This window comes from Oncorhynchus nerka, linkage group LG11, assembly GCF_034236695.1.
Source record: "Oncorhynchus nerka isolate Pitt River linkage group LG11, Oner_Uvic_2.0, whole genome shotgun sequence".
Classification (NCBI taxonomy): domain Eukaryota; kingdom Metazoa; phylum Chordata; class Actinopteri; order Salmoniformes; family Salmonidae; genus Oncorhynchus; species Oncorhynchus nerka.
This window is the reverse complement of record NC_088406.1, coordinates 38,618,818-38,635,791: the sequence shown is the minus strand read 5'-3', so window position 1 is coordinate 38,635,791 and position 16,974 is coordinate 38,618,818. Positions and strand designations below refer to the sequence as shown.

At 44.7% G+C, this 16,974-nt stretch overlaps 1 protein-coding gene across 2 annotated transcripts in view; it reads right to left on the bottom strand.

Annotated features, from left to right (window-relative positions):
• The window catches only part of LOC115136835 (tripartite motif-containing protein 3-like), a 72,120-nt gene that overhangs the window by 36,581 nt on the left and 18,565 nt on the right, over window positions 1-16,974 (bottom strand). The window contains exon 1 of one of the 2 annotated variants that reach the window (XM_065024499.1): window positions 1,836-2,280. The exons of the other annotated variant lie outside the window; for it this stretch is intronic. The gene's annotated coding sequence lies outside the window, so the exon portion shown is untranslated. Of the gene's footprint in view, window positions 1-1,835; window positions 2,281-16,974 lie in introns of those variants that run through there. 2 annotated transcript variants of the gene reach the window in all.

The following is a 16,974-nucleotide window of genomic DNA, read 5'->3' as shown; positions in this document are numbered from 1 at the left end:
CCCAGTGCTACTGTCCAGTAATAGTATACCACATTTCAGACCCAGTGCTACTGTACTATTATACCACATATCAGACCCAGTGCTACTGTCCAGTAATAGTATACCACATATCAGACCCAGTGCTACTGTAATAGTATACCACATATCAGACCCAGTGCTACTGTAATAGTATACCACATATCAGACCCAGTGCTACTGTAATAGTATACCACATATCAGACCCAGTGCTACTGTACAGTACTATTATACCACATATCAGCCTTGTGCTACTGTACAGTACTATTATACCACATATCAGACCCAGTGCAACTGTACAGTAATATTATACCACATATCAGACCCAGTGCAACTGTACAGTAATAGTATACCACATATCAGCCCATTGATACAGCCCAGTGTAGCCACACGCCACACGCCTACCCCAACACATCCGCCCACTTGCTGCAGCCGTTCCATAACCTTGACGCTTTATTTTAGCTTCATATGTAAAAGCTTGTCTTATTCTTCTACATTTATTTTATTCTTCTTCTATATTAGGCTTGGTAATAAGTATGTCCTTATGCAGAAGCAGTCATAAGCTCCTTGTTAAAGAGTAATGTTATCCCCGTTTAGGTCCTACTCTCAGACAGCTTTGATAAAAAAAAAGAAGTACATTCTACTTTAAAATGAAATAGCCAGTCCTTTTGTGACTCACTACACTCTTGGAAAAAAAAGGTGCCACTCGAAGAGTTCTTTGGCTGTCCCCATAAGAGGACCCTTTTTAGTTGCAAGTAGAACCCTTTAGGGTTCCATGTCGAACCCTTTCTGCAACCCTTTCTCTTTACCTAGAACCAAAAGGGTTCCACCTGGAACCAAAACTGTTCTCCTATGAGGACAGCTGAAGAACGCTTTTGGAACCTTTTTTTCTAAGACTGTACTCTCTTATACGACAACCTGTTATGTAGTGATGGTTGTCTGCTCTGCAAAGTACGAACACAAATCCATTTTTGTCAGTAACACCTAGGATTATGTATAGATCATGTTTAAAACGAGCAGGTTGAAATTACTTTTGAAATTATATTTGTGTTGCAAAGATCTCAAAGCAGGTATTTATAGTCTGCATCTCAAATGGCACCCTATTCCATATACAGTGCACTAATTTTGACCAGGGCCCATAGGGCTCCAGTCACGAGTAGTGCACTATATAGGCACTATATAGGGAATAGAGTGTCATTTGGGACTCAGCATTACTGGGTGATACAACATGGAAGGTTACCAGGGATAGAAAGCGGTATGCTACAAAAGAACAAACTGGCCTTAAATCTGTGGGCCTTAAATCAGGCGTGATAAGAGAACAATGGCCACTGTCTAAAATAACGTATTCACTGAGTACAGGAAATACTGTATCACAAACAGCCAATTTTGGAGAAAATGTTGTGTTAAAAAAGGACATATGGTAGCATGTGGTAATATTATGCTATACAGTTTCAGGCCATGCCTGTGAGTGACCTAGATAGAAACTAATCCAGGCAATGGAATACAGGGACAGGGGGAAACTCCCTGATATGTGAGAAACATACACACATAGATATCCTACAATTCACTAGAATGGATGATGTCATAGACCTGCATTTTTAGTCATGTTGCTAAGACGCCAATTTCCACTCTAATGAATTATACAATCTCTATTCTCTATGCTTCAACCTTGTTTCTACAGAAATGTCCAGTGACTTACCCGTCACATCTTTACCACCACAGCCCTGATGCAACTAATCCAGAGAATGAATGTGAATACAAGACTGTGTTAGTCCGCTGAGCTAACGCAAGTCTTCCCTTAGAGAGAAACGTCCACTCACCTTTCACATCTTCACCACCACCACAGCCTGTAGTGGACTGTAGTCTGGACTCATCTTTCATGTGCTGGGCTTGACTGAGGCTTGGTCAGCAATCTCTCTGCAGAGACAAGTCAATTCAACTGATCTCTCAGTCTGACTTCTCTGCTCTGTCCAGTTCTGTTCTGTTCTGATGGAGCAGCAGACCCGCAGACCGCTGGGCCTTGGAGCGTTCTTAAAGCTCTCCTGCTCTGCTCACAAACAGACCACAATGAATGCTGCGATTCCCTCCTTCTTTACCCCATCTTTCTGTTCTCCCTCCTGGCTGTCATTTTCTCTCTCTGGTGGTTATTTATTTACACACCAGACTGTGAGATTAGTCACTTGGCACAGTAGACAAAGCAAAGAGCTATTCTCTGTGTAGCTCTCCAGGCAGTTAGCTCCTCTCTCTGTTGTGTTGTTCTGGTGCTGAAAGAGGAAGGAGTAAAAAGAGGAAGCCTTAAAATGTCACTCCCCAAATTCCTCCCTGGTTCCTTCCCCTGTACCTCCTCCTGCCTGACTCCCAGCTGGCCTAGAGAGCTGAACAACAGCAGCTCTGAGAGGACCACCTGTCTGTATATCTGACTCGCTCTCTTTCTCTGCATGCCTGTCTGTATATCTGTCTGTCTGTCTCTCTCTCTCTCTGCATGCCTGTCTGTCCATCTGTCTGTCTGTCTCTCTCTGCATGCCTGTCTGTCCATCTGTCTGTCTGTCTCTCTCTGCATGCCTGTCTGTCCATCTGTCTGTCTGGGAGCAGTAGTAGGTACATAACAGTAGTATGGTGGTAGGGATATAGCTTCTATACACAGAGAGAGAGAGAGAAGCAGGGAGCTAGCTTCTACACACACACACAGAGAAAGAGAATCAGGGAGCTAGCTTCTATACTAGAGGTCGACCAATTAATCGGAATGGCAGATTTCAAGTTTTCATAACAATCGGAAATCTGTATTTTTGGACACCGATTTGGCTGATTCTTTTTCCTTTATTTAACAAGGCAAGTCAGTTAAGAACGCATTCTTATTTTCAATGACGGTCTAGGAACGGTGGGTTAACTGCCTTGTTCAAGGGCAGAACGACAGATTTTTACCTTGTCAGCTCGGGGATTCTATCTTGCAACCTTACAGTTAACTAGTCCAACGCTCTAACCACCTGCCTTACATTGCACTCCACGAGGAGCCTGCCTGTTACGCGAATGCAGTAGAAGCCAAGGTAAGTTGCTAGCTAGCATTAAACTTATCTTATAAAAAAACAATCAATCAATCATAATCACTAGTTAACTACACATGGTTGATGATATTACTAGTTTATCTAGCGTGTCCTGCGTTGCATATAATCGATGCAGTGCGCATTCGCGAAAATGGACTGTCGTTGCTCCAACGTGTACCTGACCATAAACATCAATGCCTTTCTTAAAATCAATACACAAGTATATATTTTTTAAACCTGCATATTTAGTTAATATTGCCTGCTAACATTCAATTCTTTTAATATGGTCGAATCTGGAAACTATCATCTCGAAAACAAGACGTTTATTCTTTCAGTGAAATACAGAACCGTTCCGTATTTTATCTAACGGGTGGCGTCCATCAGTCTAAATATTCCTGTTACATTGCACAACCTTCAATGTTATGTCATAATTACGTAAAATTACGACAAATTGGTTCGCAATGGGCCAGGCGGCCCAAACTGTTTATTATGAGTATTTCTGTAAATTGATTTGGCTCTCTGTCACGCCTTGGTCTTAGTATTTTGTGTTTTCTTTAATTATTTGTTCAGGCCAGGGTGTGACAGGGGTTTATTGTATTGTCGTATTTGGGTTTTTGTAGGCATTGGGATTGTGGTTGATTAGGGGTGTGTGTAGCATAGGTTTGGCTGCCTGAGGTGGTTCTCAATCAGAGTCAGGTGATTCGCGTTGTCTCTGATTGGGAACCGTATTTAGGTAGCCTGGGTTTCGCTTTGTAATTCGTGGGTGATTGTTCCTGTCTCAGTGTAGTGTCACCAGATAGGCTGTAATTAGGTTTCGTTCCGTTTGTTGTTTTGTATTTATAGTTATTTCATGTATCGCTATATCTTTCATTAAAGTCATGAGTAACCACCACGCTGCATTTCGGTCCTCTCTTTCTACAAACGAAGAACGCCGTTACAGAATCACCCACCACACACGGACCGAGTGGCGTGGTAACAGGCAGCGACAGCATGAGCAGCAAAAGGAGGATGAATTATTTGGAGAATGGACATGGGAAGACGTGTTGGATGGTAAAGGTTGTTACACTTGGGAGGAGATACTGGCCGGAAGAGATCGCCTCCCATGGGAACAGGTGGAGGCACTTGGGAGAGCAGAGGCAGCCGGAGATAGGAGCCGACGATACGAGGGAACACGGTTGGCAAGGAAGCCCGAAAAGCAGCCCCAAAAAATTATTGGGGGGAGGCTTAAAGGGAGTATGGCTATGCCAGGTAGGAGACCTGCGCAAACTCCCTGTGCTTACCGGTGGGCTAGAGAGACCGGGCAGACACCGTGTTATGCTATGGAGCGCACGGTGTTTCCAGTGCGGGTGCATAGCCCGGTGCGGTTCATACCAGCCCTTCGTATTGGCCGGGCTAGAGTGGGCATCGAGCCAGGTAAGCTTGGGCAGGCTCGGTGCTCAAGAGCTCCAGTGCGCCTGCACGGTCCGGTCTATCCAGAGCCACCTCCACACACCAGTCCTCCGGTAGCAGCTCCCCGCACCAGGCTTCCTGTGCGTGTCCTCGCTCCAGTATCACCAGTGCCAGCACCACGCATCAGGCCTACAGTGCGCCTCGCCTCTCCTGCGCTGTTGGAGTCTCCCGCCTGTTTAGCGCAGCCAGAGCCTTCCTCCTCTACAGCGCTGCCGGAGCCTCCCGCCTGTTCAGCGCAGCCAGAGCCTGTCTCCTCTCCTGCGCTGTTGGAGTCTCCCGCCTGTTTAGCGCAGTCAGAGCCTTCCTCCTCTACAGCGCTGCAGGAGCCTCCTGCCTGTTCGGAACAGCCTGAGCTGCCAGTCTGCAGGGAGCTGTCAGTCTGCAAGGAGCTGTCAGTCTGCAAGGAGCTGCCAGTCTGCAGGGTGCTGTCAGCCTGCATGGAGCAGTCAGAGCTGTCAGTCTGTATGAAGCAGCCAGAGCGGTCAGTCTGCATAAAGCAGCCAGAGCTGTCAGTCTGTATGAAGCAGCCGGAGTTGTCAGTCTGCAAGGAGCTGTCAGTCTGCATAGAGCAGCTAGATCCGCCAGTCAGCCATGATCTTCTAGATCAGCCAGTCAACCAGATTCTTCCAGATCTGCCAGTCAACCAGTCTCTTCCAAATCTGCCAGTCAACCAGTCTCTTCCAGATCTGCCAGTCAACCAGAATCTTCCAGATCTGCTAGTCAACCAGAATCTTCCAGATCCGCCAGCCAGCCAGGATCTACCGGAGCCTACTACCTACCTGAGCTTCATCTCAGTACTGGGCTTCCTCTCAGTACTGGGCTTTCTCTCAGTACTGGGCTTCCCCTCAGTTCCGGGCTGCCCCTCAGTTCCGGGCTGCCCCTCAGTCCCGAGCTGCCCCTCAGTCCCGAGCTGCCCCTCAGTCTCGAGCTGCCCCTCAGTCTCGAGCTGCCCCTCAGTCCCGAGCTGTCCCTCAGTCACGAGCTGCTCCTCAGTTCAGTGGGGTTCTGGGTGAGGACTATTAGGCCATGGTCGGCGGCGAGGGTGGATTATCCCAGGACGCGAAGGGGAGGAACTATGACTTTAATGGAGAGGGGTTCACATCCCGAGCCGGAACCGCCACCATGGACAGACGCCCACCCGGACCCTCCCTATGGTTTTGAGGTGCGTCCGGGAGTCCGCACCTTAGGGGGGGGGGGGGGATCTGTCACGCCTTGGTCTTAGTATTTTGTGTTTTCTTTAATTATTTGTTCAGGCCAGGGTGTGACAGGGGTTTATTGTATTGTCGTATTGGGGTTTTTGTAGGCATTGGGATTGTGGTTGATTAGGGGTGTGTGTAGCATAGGTTTGGCTGCCTGAGGCGGTTCTCAATCAGAGTCAGGTGATTCGCGTTGTCTCTGATTGGGAACCGTATTTAGGTAGCCTGGGTTTCGCTTTGTAATTCGTGGGTGATTGTTCCTGTCTCTGTGTAGTGTCACCAGATAGGCTGTAATTAGGTTTCGTTCCGTTTGTTGTTTTGTATTTATAGTTATTTCATGTATCGCTATATCTTTCATTAAAGTCATGAGTAACCACCACGCTGCATTTCGGTCCTCTCTTTCTACAAATGAAGAACGCCGTTACACTCTCTGCAAAATCACTGGATGTTTTGGAAGCAAAACATTACTGAACATAACGCGCCAATGTAAACTGAGATTTTTGGATATAAATATGAACTTTATCGAACAAAACATACATGTATTGTGTAACATGAAGTCCTATGAGTGTCATCTGATGAGGATCATCAAAGGTTAGTGATTAATTTTCTCTCTCTTTCTGCTTTTTGTGACTCCTCTCTTTGGCTGGAAATGGCTGTTTTTCTGTGACTAGGAGCTGACCTAACATAATCACATGGTTTATACTTGTATGTTTGAGGAATATTTAATTATGAGATTTCTGTTGTTTGAATTTGGCGCCCTGCACTTTCACTGGCTGTTGTCATATCGATCCCGCTAACGGGATTTCAGCCGTAAGAAGTTAATGACTTAAGGCTCGTATTTCTGTGTGTTATAATGTTATAATTAAGTCTATGATTTGATAGAGCAGTCTGTTTATGACTTCAAGCCTATCAACTCCCGAGATTAGGGTGGCTGTTGTCGATGTGTTCCTGGTTCGAGCCCAGGTAGGAGCGTGGAGAGGGACAGAAGCTATACTGTTACACTGGCAATACTAAAGTGCCTATAAGAACATCCAATAGTCAAAGGTATATGAAATACAAATCGTATAGAGAGAAATAGTCCTATAATTCCTATAATAACTACAACCTAAAACGTCTTACCTGGGAATATTGAAGACTCATGTTAAAAGGAACCACCAGCTTTCATATGTTCTCATGTTCTGAGCAAGGAACTTAAACGTTAGCTTTTTTACACGGCACATATTGCACTTTTACTTTCTTCTCCAACACTTTGTTTTTGCATTATTTAAACCAAATTGAACATGTTTCATTATTTATTTGAGGCTAAATGGATTTTATTTATGTATTATATTAAGTTAAAATAACTGTTCATTCAGTATTGTTATAATTGTCATTATTACAAATAAATAAATAAATAAAAAATAATTGCCTGATTAATCAGTATCGGCTTTTTTGGTCCTCCAATAATCAGTATTGGCGTTGAAAAATCATAATCGGTCGACCTCTATATACACACAGAGAAAGATAGAGGGAGTTCGCTTCTATATACACAGAGAGAAGCAGGGAGCTAGCTTTTATATACACAGAGAGAGAAAATCAGGGAGCAAGTTTCTATGCACAAAGAGAGAGAGAGAGAAGCAGGGAGCAAGCTTCTATACACAGAGAGAGAGAGAAGCAGGGAGCTGGCTTCTATACACAAAGAGAGGGAGAGAGAGAGAAACAGGGAGCAAGCTTCTATACACAGAGAGAGAGAGAGAGAGAGAGAGAGAGAAGCAGGGAGCTAGCTTCTATACACAAAGAGAGGGAGAAAGAGAAACAGAGAGCAAGCTTCTATACACAGAGAGAGAAACAGGGAGCAAGCTTCTATACACAGAGAGAGAGAGAGAGAGAGAGAAGCAGGGAGCAAGCATCTATACACACAGAGAGAGAGAGAGAAGCAGGGAGCTAGCATCTATACACAGAGATGGAGAGAGAGAAGCAGGGAGCAAGCTTCTACACACACAGAGAGAGAGAGAAGCAGGGAGCAAGCTTCTACACACAGAGAGAGAAGCAGGGAGCTAGCATCTATACACAGAGAGAGAGAGAGAGAGAGAGAGAAGCAGGGAGCTAGCAACTATACACAGAGAGAGAGAAGCAGGGAGCAAGCTTCTACACACAGAACGAGAGAGAGAGAAGCAGGGAGCTAGCTTCTATACACAGAGAGAGGGAGAGAGAGAGAGAAGCAGGGAGCAAGCTTCTATACAGATTTATAAATCAGCCGATTATTCGGTATAGTCTTTTTTTGGTCCTCCAATAATCAGTATCGGCGTTGAAAAATCATAATCGGTCAACCTCTAGCCTATACACTCTTGGAGAGTAGTAGATGAACTAGCTCTAGACACAGAAATACACAGGGAGCTCGCTTCTATACAGAGAGATAGAGTAGGGTGAGCTAGCCTACTGTAGTCTCCCTCAGACCAATAGGCAGAGCATCCAGAGGCATCTGTCTCTGCTGCGGGGAGCAGCTCAAAACAATCACATTCCTTCTGCTTTCAGCACATATACAATGAGAGCACTGAGCTCTCCCTCCCTCCCCCTCCCATCTAAACCATCCCAGCAGCAGAAACAGTAGCAGTCGGATCTCAGCAACTTGCCTAGCACTATAAAGGGAATAGGGAGCCATTAGGGGCACAAACCATATTAGATAATAACCACTTTTGTGCACTATGTAGGGAATAGGGTGCATTTGGTACACACCCATACAGTTGGAGTTGTTCTCAGCCAGCAGCAGAAGAAGCAGCAGGCTAGGCTATAGGGTCCATTGTTTTTTCCTGCCCAGTGATTACAAGACCCTGTGACAGAATCTCTGCAGATCCCTTCCCTCTTCCCCCACACCCCCTCTCTCCCTTCCTCCCTCTGCCTCTCTCATGCCATAGCCCCCTCCCTCTCTCCCTCTGTAGCCCTCTCCCTCTCTTCTCAGCAGCTGAATGATAGCAGCTGAACGGTGACATCAAAAGGGAACATGCCAAGACAAACGTTTCAGGCTCCTCCCCTCTCTCTCCCTCTTTGCTCTGTGTGTGTGCTGGCTAGTTGCTACACTAAACCTGCAGCAACCTTCCCTCCTCTCTCTCCCTCTTTGCTCTGTGTGTGTGCTGGCTAGTTGTTACACTAAACCTGCAGCAGCCTTCCCTCCTCTCTCTCCCTCTTTGCTCCGTGTGTGTGCTGGCTAGTTGCTACACTAAACCTGCAGCAACCTTCCCTCCTCTCTCTCCCTCTTTGCTCTGTGTGTGTGCTGGCTAGTTGCTACACTAAACCTGCAGCAACCTTCCCTCCTCTCTCTCCCTCTTTGCTCTGTGTGTGTGCTGGCTAGTTGTTACACTAAACCTGCAGCAGCCTTCCCTCCTCTCTCTCTCTCTTTGCTCTGTGGGTGTGCTGGCTAGTTGTTACACTAAGCCTGCAGCAACCTTCCCTCCTCTCTCTCCCTCTTTGTTCTGTGTGTGTGCTGGCTAGTTGTTACACTAAGCCTGCAGCAACCTTCCCTCCTCTCTCTCCCTCTTTGTTCTGTGTGTGTGCTGGCTAGTTGTTACACTAAACCTGCAGCAACCTTCCCTCCTCTCTCTCCCTCTTTGCTCTGTGTGTGTGCTGGCTAGTTGCTACACTAAGCCTGCAGCAGCCTTCCCTCCTCTCTCTCCCTCTTTGCTCTGTGTGTGTGCTGGCTAGTTGCTACACTAAGCCTGCAGCAGCCTTCCCTCCTCTCTCTCCCTCTTTGCTCTGGGTGTGTGCTGGCTAGTTGTTACACTAAGCCTGCAGCAGCCTTCCCTCCTCTCTCTCCCTCTTTGCTCTGGGTGTGTGCTGGCTAGTTGTTACACTAAACCTGCAGCAGCCTTCCCTCCTCTCTCTCCCTCTTTGCTCTGGGTGTGTGCTGGCTAGTTGTTACACTAAACCTGCAGCAGCCTTCCCTCCTCTCTCTCCCTCTGTGCTGTGTGTGTGTGCTGGCTAGTTGTTACACTAAACCTGCAGCAGCCTTCCCTCCTCTCTCTCCCTCTTTGTTCTGTGTGTGTGCTGGCTAGTTGTTACACTAAACCTGCAGCAACCTTCCCTCCTCCATCTCTCTGTATGTTCACTAGTCGAAACGCTAGTCCTGCGGCAGTCTACCTCCCCTCCCTCCACATACACTCACCCGGCAGCCCCCTCCCAGTTCCTCCCACTCGCTTCGCCACAGAAAGAGGATCTGTCTTTAAAAAACAGTGTGTTCACCAGACAGCAGCTTTGTGCACTAATGCACTCTGACAAGTCCGTGGAGAAAGGTTGAATGGCAGATATAACGGTGGGTGTGAAAAGGAGATTCTTAAGCCAAGGTTTACACAGAATTGTAACCTCACACAGAAAGGTGAATCCGTTTCAGCATGAAAGGGGTTTTTCAAACACGGTACAGTGTGTAACCCTCATTCATATAATAAAAATACCAACATGTGATTGACAGATGATACATGGAAAGAAAAGGAAAAACAACAGAAAGTGATTTTGTTCTTCTATGAAGACTCAGATTCCATCCCAAATGGCACCCTATTCCCTATGTCATGCATTGCACTATAAAGGGAATAGGGAGCCATTAGGGACACAGTACCATATCAGATAATAACCACAGTCAGATCTGATTCTTAATTCTGATTGATCCAGTGAGGAGTGATGCATGTCTACAGTAATTCTCACCTAAGAACCCTGTCATACTGTCCTTAATGTCAGCATGATGTTAGTATAGATTTGTGTGTGAGGGGTTCTAGTTATGCTTTGGAGCGGGAGGGGAGCCCCAAATGATTTTTGAGACCCAGACATACTTTCTATGTATGGTATCTCACCCACTCTCTCTCTCTTTCTCCACTAAGTGGCTTAACGGACTCCTGCAGTGCTGGGCTATGTCCACCGTCTGGATCGCAGCCTCTCAGACTCCACTGACACAATCCCAGACGCTCAGTAACTAACACGTCTAGTCACCTCTCATCTACAGTAAATTAAAGCTGCACCATAGAGGCCCCACATCCACACCCTAGCTGGCCAGGACATGGGCATTGGTAAAGGCTTTAGCATCTTGTCCAAGCCAGACTGGCCACATGGGCAGGAGCCCAACTGCTGTTTCTGTAGCGTGAAGCATGTACTGTACAAGTACCACCCCTTGGATAGAAAGCTAGTCTAGAGACAGGGCCTTACCTCCAACCCATCTCCTTAATGCAACATACCGAGCAAAGATGCATTTTTAGAGTCTTTGGTAACTCGACCCGGGACCAAACTCCCAACCTTCCTATCACAGGACGGAAACCACAGGGCCACTGAGTTGGTGTGTGAATAACCTATAAGATGTTACTAACCTCCTGTAAATATATACAGTAAAATCCCTATTCTAAATGCTGCAACATTTAGAAGGCGTTGTGAATACTAGTTGTCTGGTTGGATTCTCATTCTTCTCTAATGTCCCGTCGTCATCAGACCGTTCTCTGCAGGACGTTGTTTAATCTGCTACCTCACGCTGCAGCCTTAGATTCACACAAAACACACAAAACATCCATTCTGTTTAATCTGCTACCTCACGCTGCAGCCTTAGATTCACACAAAACACACAAAACATCCATTCTGTTTAATCTGCTACCTTACGCTGCAGCCTTAGATTCACACAAAACACACAAAACATCCATTCTGTTTAATCTGCTACCTCACGCTGCAGCCTTAGATTCACACAAAACATCCATTCTGTTTAATCTGCTACCTCACGCTGCAGCCTTAGATTCACACAAAACACACAAAACATCCATTCTGTTTAATCTGCTACCTCACGCTGCAGCCTTAGATTCACACAAAACACACAAAACATCCATTCTGTTTAATCTGCTACCTCACGCTGCAGCCTTAGATTCACACAAAACATCCATTCTGTTTAATCTGCTACCTCACGCTGCAGCTTTAGATTCACACAAAACACACAAAACATCCATTCTGTTTAATCTGCTACCTCACGCTGCAGCCTTAGATTCACACAAAACATCCATTCTGTTTAATCTGCTACCTCACGCTGCAGCCTTAGATTCACACAAAACACACAAAACATCCATTCTGTTTAATCTGCTACCTCACGCTGCAGCTTTAGATTCACACAAAACACACAAAACATCCATTCTGTTTAATCTGCTACCTCACACTGCAGCCTTAGATTCACACAAAACATCCATTCTGTTTAATCTGCTACCTCACGCTGCAGCCTTAGATTCACACAAAACACACAAAACATCCATTCTGTTTAATCTGCTACCTCACACTGCAGCCTTAGATTCACACAAAACATCCATTCTGTTTAATCTGCTACCTCACGCTGCAGCCTTAGATTCACACAAAACATCCATTCTGTTTAATCTGCTACCTCACGCTGCAGCCTTAGATTCACACAAAACACACAAAACATCCATTCTGTTTAATCTGCTACCTCACGCTGCAGCCTTAGATTCACACAAAACATCCATTCTGTTTAATCTGCTACCTCACGCTGCAGCCTTAGATTCACACAAAACACACAAAACATCCATTCTGTTTAATCTGCTACCTCACACTGCAGCCTTAGATTCACACAAAACATCCATTCTGTTTAATCTGCTACCTCACGCTGCAGCCTTAGATTCACACAAAACATCCATTCTGTTTAATCTGCTACCTCACGCTGCAGCCTTAGATTCACACAAAACACACAAAACATCCATTCTGTTTAATCTGCTACCTCACGCTGCAGCCTTAGATTCACACAAAACATCCATTCTGTTTAATCTGCTACCTCACGCTGCAGTCTTAGATTCAAACAAAACACACAAAACATCCATTCTGTTTAATCTGCTACCTCACGCTGCAGCCTTAGATTCACACAAAACACACAAAACATCCATTCTGTTTAATCTGCTACCTCACGCTGCAGCCTTAGATTCACACAAAACACACAAAACATCCATTCTGTTTAATCTGCTACCTCACACTGCAGCCTTAGATTCACACAAAACACACAAAACATCCATTCTGTTTAATCTGCTACCTCACGCTGCAGCCTTAGATTCACACAAAACATCCATTCTGTTTAATCTGCTACCTCACGCTGCAGCCTTAGATTCACACAAAACACACAAAACATCCATTCTGTTTAATCTGCTACCTCACGCTGCAGCCTTAGATTCACACAAAACACACAAAACATCCATTCTGTTTAATCTGCTACCTCACGCTGCAGCCTTAGATTCACACAAAACACACAAAACATCCATTCTGTTTAATCTGCTACCTCACACTGCAGCCTTAGATTCACACAAAACACACAAAACATCCATTCTGTTTAATCTGCTACCTCACGCTGCAGCCTTAGATTGACACAAAACACACAAAACATCCATTCTGTTTAATCTGCTACCTCACGCTGCAGCCTTAGATTCACACAAAACACACAAAACATCCATTCTGTTTAATCTGCTACCTCACGCTGCAGCCTTAGATTCACACAAAACATCCATTCTGTTTAATCTGCTACCTCACGCTGCAGCCTTAGATTCACACAAAACATCCATTCTGTTTAATCTGCTACCTCACGCTGCAGCCTTAGATTCACACAAAACATCCATTCGGTTTAATCTGCTACCTCACGCTGCAGCCTTAGATTCACACAAAACACACAAAACATCCATTCTGTTTAATCTGCTACCTCACGCTGCAGCCTTAGATTCACACAAAACATCCATTCTGTTTAATCTGCTACCTCACGCTGCAGCCTTAGATTCACACAAAACACACAAAACATCCATTCTGTTTAATCTGCTACCTCACGCTGCAGCCTTAGATTCACACAAAACATCCATTCTGTTTAATCTGCTACCTCACGCTGCAGCCTTAGATTCACACAAAACACACAAAACATCCATTCTGTTTAATCTGCTACCTCACGCTGCAGCCTTAGATTCACACAAAACATCCATTCTGTTTAATCTGCTACCTCACACTGCAGCCTTAGATTCACACAAAACACACAAAACATCCATTCTGTTTAATCTGCTACCTCACGCTGCAGCCTTAGATTCACACAAAACACACAAAACATCCATTCTGTTTAATCTGCTACCTCACGCTGCAGCCTTAGATTCACACAAAACACACAAAACATCCATTCTGTTTAATCTGCTACCTCACGCTGCAGCCTTAGATTCACACAAAACATCCATTCTGTTTAATCTGCTACCTCACGTTGCAGCCTTAGATTCACACAAAACACACAAAACATCCATTCTGTTTAATCTGCTACCTCACGCTGCAGCCTTAGATTCACACAAAACACACAAAACATCCATTCTGTTTAATCTGCTACCTCACACTGCAGCTTTAGATTCACACAAAACACACAAAACATCCATTCTGTTTAATCTGCTACCTCCCGCTGCAGCCTTAGATTCACACAAAACACACAAAACATCCATTCTGTTTAATCTGCTACCTCACGCTGCAGCCTTAGATTCACACAAAACATCCATTCTGTTTAATCTGCTACCTCACGTTGCAGCCTTAGATTCACACAAAACACACAAAACATCCATTCTGTTTAATCTGCTACCTCACGCTGCAGCCTTAGATTCACACAAAACACACAAAACATCCATTCTGTTTAATCTGCTACCTCACACTGCAGCCTTAGATTCACACAAAACACACAAAACATCCATACTGTTTAATCTGCTACCTCACGTTGCAGCCTTAGATTCACACAAAACACACAAAACATCCATTCTGTTTAATCTGCTACCTCACGCTGCAGCCTTAGATTCACACAAAACACACAAAACATCCATTCTGTTTAATCTGCTACCTTACGCTGCAGCCTTAGATTCACACAAAACACACAAAACATCCATTCTGTTTAATCTGCTACCTCACGCTGCAGCCTTAGATTCACACAAAACATCCATTCTGTTTAATCTGCTACCTCACGCTGCAGCCTTAGATTCACACAAAACATCCATTCTGTTTAATCTGCTACCTCACGCTGCAGCCTTAGATTCACACAAAACACACAAAACATCCATTCTGTTTAATCTGCTACCTCACGCTGCAGCCTTAGATTCACACAAAACATCCATTCTGTTTAATCTGCTACCTCACGCTGCAGCTTTAGATTCACACAAAACACACAAAACATCCATTCTGTTTAATCTGCTACCTCACGCTGCAGCCTTAGATTCACACAAAACATCCATTCTGTTTAATCTGCTACCTCACGCTGCAGCCTTAGATTCACACAAAACACACAAAACATCCATTCTGTTTAATCTGCTACCTCACGCTGCAGCTTTAGATTCACACAAAACACACAAAACATCCATTCTGTTTAATCTGCTACCTCACACTGCAGCCTTAGATTCACACAAAACATCCATTCTGTTTAATCTGCTACCTCACACTGCAGCTTTAGATTCACACAAAACATCCATTCTGTTTAATCTGCTACCTCACGCTGCAGCCTTAGATTCACACAAAACATCCATTCTGTTTAATCTGCTACCTCACACTGCAGCCTTAGATTCACACAAAACACACAAAACATCCATTCTGTTTAATCTGCTACCTCACACTGCAGCCTTAGATTCACACAAAACATCCATTCTGTTTAATCTGCTACCTCACGCTGCAGCCTTAGATTCACACAAAACATCCATTCTGTTTAATCTGCTACCTCACACTGCAGCCTTAGATTCACACAAAACATCCATTCTGTTTAATCTGCTACCTCACGCTGCAGCCTTAGATTCACACAAAACATCCATTCTGTTTAATCTGCTACCTCACGCTGCAGCCTTAGATTCACACAAAACACACAAAACATCCATTCTGTTTAATCTGCTACCTCACGCTGCAGCCTTAGATTCACACAAAACATCCATTCTGTTTAATCTGCTACCTCACGCTGCAGCCTTAGATTCACACAAAACACACAAAACATCCATTCTGTTTAATCTGCTACCTCACGCTGCAGCCTTAGATTCACACAAAACACACAAAACATCCATTCTGTTTAATCTGCTACCTCACGCTGCAGCCTTAGATTCACACAAAACACACAAAACATCCATTCTGTTTAATCTGCTACCTCACACTGCAGCCTTAGATTCACACAAAACACACAAAACATCCATTCTGTTTAATCTGCTACCTCACGCTGCAGCCTTAGATTCACACAAAACATCCATTCTGTTTAATCTGCTACCTCACGCTGCAGCCTTAGATTCACACAAAACACACAAAACATCCATTCTGTTTAATCTGCTACCTCACGCTGCAGCCTTAGATTCACACAAAACACACAAAACATCCATTCTGTTTAATCTGCTACCTCACGCTGCAGCCTTAGATTCACACAAAACACACAAAACATCCATTCTGTTTAATCTGCTACCTCACACTGCAGCCTTAGATTCACACAAAACACACAAAACATCCATTCTGTTTAATCTGCTACCTCACGCTGCAGCCTTAGATTGACACAAAACACACAAAACATCCATTCTGTTTAATCTGCTACCTCACGCTGCAGCCTTAGATTCACACAAAACACACAAAACATCCATTCTGTTTAATCTGCTACCTCACGCTGCAGCCTTAGATTCACACAAAACATCCATTCTGTTTAATCTGCTACCTCACGCTGCAGCCTTAGATTCACACAAAACATCCATTCTGTTTAATCTGCTACCTCACGCTGCAGCCTTAGATTCACACAAAACATCCATTCTGTTTAATCTGCTACCTCACGCTGCAGCCTTAGATTCACACAAAACACACAAAACATCCATTCTGTTTAATCTGCTACCTCACGCTGCAGCCTTAGATTCACACAAAACATCCATTCTGTTTAATCTGCTACCTCACGCTGCAGCCTTAGATTCACACAAAACACACAAAACATCCATTCTGTTTAATCTGCTACCTCACGCTGCAGCCTTAGATTCACACAAAACATCCATTCTGTTTAATCTGCTACCTCACGCTGCAGCCTTAGATTCACACAAAACACACAAAACATCCATTCTGTTTAATCTGCTACCTCACGCTGCAGCCTTAGATTCACACAAAACATCCATTCTGTTTAATCTGCTACCTCACACTGCAGCCTTAGATTCACACAAAACACACAAAACATCCATTCTGTTTAATCTGCTACCTCACGCTGCAGCCTTAGATTCACACAAAACACACAAAACATCCATTCTGTTTAATCTGCTACCTCACGCTGCAGCCTTAGATTCACACAA